The following is a 6,316-nucleotide window of genomic DNA, read 5'->3' as shown; positions in this document are numbered from 1 at the left end:
CTTTATTCTTAAGTTATGTTACAAGTAAGAAATATTTTTTTATTTGATAAAAAAAAAACTTGTGTTGTTTTGTTAAACCAAAGAAACGACACACATGTTTATTTCAAAGTGTTTAAGGTTTTCCCAAAACTGACGTTAAGTTTTACTCTGTCGTACACTGTTTTACCGTTTTTAGATAAACATATAAAGAGTACAGATTGTATATATATAATGCAGGTATACGTCCAGTTAAGGAAGGACATTTTATAGTTATTATTTTTACCAAAAAGATTTTGTACATCACCCTGTACATATGTAAATTTAATCCTCTCATTAGTTTATCTTTATTACGCACGAAAATGCAATGGGATTAAATTGTCAATATGACTTTTGTACGATACATATATTGATTAATTGGTAAAATAGATGTGCAAAGATAAATAACAATTGGATTGATTAAGATATCGTGGATAAATCGATGTATTTCCACTATCGCACGTGTATTTTAAATTATTTTTTACTAGGTAATACAAATTTAATGATTGTTTAAATAAATCTGCTTTAGAATTATTTTGTATTGTTTATTTGAGTACTAAAAAATCGTCTCAGGTTTGAATATAAAATACAGTATTTTGTAAAAATTAGGATATTTAATACTAAAATCAGTTTTGATCAATCTCGGGACGAAGGTCGGGATTCCGGGATAGAAATTCCGGAATTGAAAATTAACGTATGAATTAAATTCTCTATTTCCAAAAAGTTATTATTTTGATTATATCGTAGTTGCAGCTAATGAAAAATTTATACAATGGACCATTTTCCGCCAAATTATCGTGATCGAAAGCTAAAGATCGTTTAGTTTTTGTAAACGTATTACAAACACCGGAAATAATCTTACACCATAGAGAGATTCAAATACTCATTAAGGATTGCTATAAAAGTTTTTTTGGAATCAAGCATATATTTATTTTGATTCGATCATACAAAGGAAAACTATATGTGTCTATTTTGGCATCAATTACAAATGGAAGATACACACTAACGACATAGTAAAAAAAATAAAGCAATAAAACATTAAGTAAATTTTAGTAAAAGTATATTATTTGAAATATTTTCCCTTTTCCTAGAAATAAAAGTAATAAAAAAGTCCTCGCCTCCAACTCCTCTCACTTCAAACTTTATTTCATTACCCACTCCTTAATCCCGTCTACTCACCTAACTATGAATATTTCTCTGTTTCGAGTTTAGTACGTATCCATCCCTGAAGATGATACAGTCATTGTGGAAACCGGATGGAAAAAGTACCAATAATAAAAGTGGTATAAAATAAATTTAGAATTTTATTTATTCAAGAAAGTGTTAATTGTGTTGATGTTATTATTATTGCGCGTGTTACGAGAACCTAGTAGAATATACGTGTGACATTGATTCAGTATACGAAATTTGCACTGTTCTTGAGAGGTTAGTAGCCCCATAGGATTTCCATGTAATCGTTCACGAAGTGTTGCAACATGTACATATGTATGTATGAACGCATTTGCACATTAAATAACGCGGAAAGTATTTGTGTTGTTCGGTTACTCTCTGATCATTTCCTTTGTAAGTCCTGATAAACATTCGAAGGAGTTATTTATTGATTCTTGTCGCCTAAAAATCACGTGAAATTATGTCGTCAACATCGCTTGGCTGCCCTTCACTATGATTCACAACGTGTTACGTTATCACGGGGGAATATGTGATAAGCTGTACCAGCAAAGGTCATTCCTGTACTCTTCTGTTTTCAGATGCAGACCATGTAAAGTAATGCCAAAGTCAAATGCAGACACGGACTCGGAAATGGATTTTGCAAAGAAGAACTTCAGTTATCTTATTAATTGACTAACTGTACTATTAAATAATGAACCCTTATCCGCATCCAATGGTGCATAGGGCACTGCAAACTTAAATTTATTAAAATATGTTTAAAATGAAATAGTTTAATTGACCATAACGTAGTCGTGCAGGAGAAAGTGACCAACTAACGAAATATAAATAGTTCAGGAGGGCCATTTAAGTCACTTTTGTTTGGCAAGAAAATAAACATCAATGCAGTTTGTTATTTTAACAACTCAATATACTATAACTTCCAAGTTTAAAATCGCTTTGGGATTTTTTCAGGGCGATATTAAGCTAGTAAGATATCAAATAGTCAATGATCACGTTTTTGTAAACAAATGCACTTGGTCACTTTCTCCTGCACGACCACGATAAACCCGTGTGTTATAAATAAATCCATTATGAATGTAAGATTTAAATTTAAAAAAAAATTGATGATGAAATTGAAGTTTCGGCTCTGGTTCTAGGTGTGTTACCTTGATAGTGGAATCGGTGGAAATTAAGAAACTGGGCTAGCAGGTACAAGGGCAGCCTGAGCACACAAGACTGACGTTTTAACTACTCGTCTTGTAGTTGTTGTTTACAAAGGTCTATTAGGGGATTAACTATGCATTGTGTTGCTCGAACGTGTGCTTCAAATTATTTTAGATCTGTACTCAATAATAAGTACAAAACAATCCTAATGAAAAAACATCGATATTTATTTCCGTGCCAAAAAACCTTCTTCTTCTAACCCTTATCTGCACCCAATGGTGCATAGGGCACTTATTAGGATAGATCCAGTGTTATCTTGAGCGTTAATTACGCAAAGGAAAGGTGATCGGCCTTGCGCTTCTGGTACCAATCCAGGGTTATATTTAATTAATATTAGACTGAAAAATCACAAATATTTATTATAACTCCCTTGGGAATTGAACCCAGGACCTCCAGCATCCAGTAGCCTAGAGGGCTAACCACTACACTTAAAGGCGGACAAAAATTAAAATAATAAGAGTTAGTTTAAAAAATCCAATAAAAACTAAATTTAACTAACTAACTAACCATCGCATCGCGTCGTTTCTACGCAGGGGTAGGGAGAGAGAATATAACGTCATACCAAATTGTCTTTGCTGACAATCTTCGCCTCTTCTAGATTCATGCATCTCCTCATCCATACCCGCCGATTATTACGACATCTGCACTGACTACGACCGAGTATTTGAAATACTTAACCATGACAAGTTTTATTCAGTCTTTTTCTGCTCCATCTAAATTCGCATCAGATTGATTTTTTAGATGGGATTTAGAGGAGAGTAGTCATTTATTTTATTTGGGAGTTGGATTTATTATTTTTCTTACTTATTTTACACAAGATTTATAGATCAACTAGTGTGTTTTTGTGTCTTCTAGCTAAGAACCTGTTTTATGTTAATCTTTGTTGGGAACAGGAAGTAAGGAATAAACTTATGTGAGCCAATCAGGAACGTCTCGCAGTTGCTCATTGCTGGGAGAAAACCACGTAAAACTCCTTCATAAATTCGTTTTACTGTTCTTTCTTCGCTCATTCGTTCCATATGTCCAAGCCATCTCAAAACACATTGCTTAATTTAATCGATAATGTTTATATCAGTCCTACCAAGCCAAAGCCTGACTTCCATCTACCAACAAAAATGATAAATATTCCGTATTAAGTGGAAACAAGTTTAATATAATATATTGATGTATCTTCCTCGAGGTGTATAATCCAGTGTCTGATGATAGTTTCATGGTATTTACTTTTTGATAAAATTGTTTTAAGAACCACGGAATAAGGTTCTGATATTCCGATTTATAAATATTTCTCGCCCTTCAACATTTCCCTGACACTTTTAATTTTTATCTGTGAGCAAATAAATCTTCAAAACGTTACCCATCAAAAGTTTCTCGAAAAATCTAGCAACCTTGTTAAATAAATAAAGTCACTTGGTAACATGACATGAAAAACAATTGAAACGTTCATATTTTTTATTTAATTTTTTTTATTATGATATATGAAATAAGATAAGGTGATGCCATATTTTATAGATGAATTTAATAATATTTTTTATTTGGCATTAAAAATGAGATCATCTTATTACAAATGTCTGTAACATATAAGATTTAAATTTTAACCACGTGTGTTTACAAATCTAGGTTTTCTCTACTGATGAGTTTTTTTTACCATTTTTTTGACATTTCAACATAGACAAAGAAGAATTTCCTAAAGCGTCCATTAAAAAACCTTTCACAATTCAACATGGATGGCTGTTGTGCACTCATACGTACGGTGTAATGGGATTGATCATATATTTAGGAGTTCCGAAAATTTAACCGGACTTTGATTGATTTTGATTTGGAAAATTAGACTGAAAATTTGATCTGGGGTAGTTTTCAATCATGGTAAATGTAGCACGTGTGTAAAGTGATCACTTAACCAGCCTATGACATGTGATAAGCCCTGTAAGTGCCCATATTACCTTATACTTCTTCATCTATGTTGAGATATCAAAAAAAGTATTTGATTGGTTTAAAATATTGCTTATTACATGTTGTATATTTTGTACAAGAAGATTGAACAAAATAAAATAAAAGCTTTTAACATGTTCATATGCATCGTCTGCCTAGATACATGATTTCAGTTCCATCTGAATATTGGCAGTTGTTTCCGGTCACAATGTATTATTTTATTCCAAACAACAAACAACGAAATACCTACGAATTGAAGAATTTGGATGAATATGGAAGTTCTAGGAAACTAACTTGCGCACATAAACCTAAGACTTTTATTTACTCGTCTATAAAACTTAATCCTTGGTTATTAATTGTGATATTCCTTAAAGTAAAGTAAATATGTATACATAAAGATCAAGAATCTTACAAATCATTGCTTCTAGATCTTAATATTGTTATTTCTCGTTATAATTTTAATTCCGTATTCATCATTTATTATTTCTCATTTATTTATTTTAAATATGCTTCTCATGCCAATTTATTATACCTGTTTATGGTTTTTATATTTTGCCATGTATTAGTTTTGGTGATTTAAAAAAATCTGTTTTGTTACTTAATTATTTGTATTTCAATCTTGTTAACCTTAATCCCATGTCCCAAAATGAGAAATAGAAATAACTTATCGGGAATATTATATGTATATATGACTTATGTATGAAATATGTTTTGAAAAAAAGGAAAAAAAAATCATTCATCATTCATAAAAAACGATAATTAAAAAAAAAAAATTCACGTAAGAAAAGACGATTTCATTTAACGAGATTTATCGTTTATTTTTTTTTTTATTATAATATTGTTTATTTTGCAATGTCATTTCTTGGTAGATCTGCATTTCAGACAATTAAAAAATTAGATAAGTACATAGTTTTTTCAACGTGTATTTTTATTTAACCGGTCTCTGGTCAAATAAACTCCAAGTGGAAAAAAATATAAAGTTGTTGTTTTATTAAGTAAGAGTCATCAATATAATGGATATCACATCTCATCAAAGATGAAGAAGAATATGGAAGTCTGGGCATTTAAGGGGCTGACGACCGTCATAGGCTGGTTTAAGTGATCACTTTACACACGTGTAACATTCACCAATTCTACCCATTATTGACCACCACACTACTCAAATTCTTGGAAGTTTTATATATGAACCAATTTGAAACATTATTCTTGAATCACTAGAACTTAGAAGAAGAGACATCTATTATTAGTATGTATTAGAGGTCCGAATCCTGGATTATAATCATACACATGAGAAACGCCAGAAAATATCATTTTCATTTTTATTATTTAAGCTTATTATTTGACCAGATAATTTATTCATAACACAAAATATAAAAATACAATATATATATATATATATACATATATATATATATATATATATATATATATATATATATATATATATATATATATATATATATATATATATATATATATATATATATATATATATATATATATATATATATATATATATATATATATATATATATATATATATATATATATATATATATATATTTATATATATATATATATATATATATATATATATATATATATATATATATGTATATATATATATATATTTATATATATATATATATATATATATATATATATATATATATATATATATATTTATATATGTATATATATATATATACATATATTTTTATATATATAAATATATATATATATATATATATATATATATATAAATATATATATATATATATATATATATATATATATATATATATATATATTTATATATATATATATATATATATATATATATATATATATATATATATATATATATATATATATATATATATATATTTATATATTTATATATATATATATATATATATATATATATATATATATATATATATATATATATATATATATATATATATATATATATATATATATATATATATATATATAT

This window comes from Brachycentrus maculatus, unplaced genomic scaffold, assembly GCF_059751285.1.
Source record: "Brachycentrus maculatus isolate JH-2025_06_01 unplaced genomic scaffold, ASM5975128v1 h1tg000260l, whole genome shotgun sequence".
Classification (NCBI taxonomy): Eukaryota; Metazoa; Arthropoda; class Insecta; order Trichoptera; family Brachycentridae; genus Brachycentrus; species Brachycentrus maculatus.
This window is presented reverse-complemented; position numbering follows the sequence as displayed.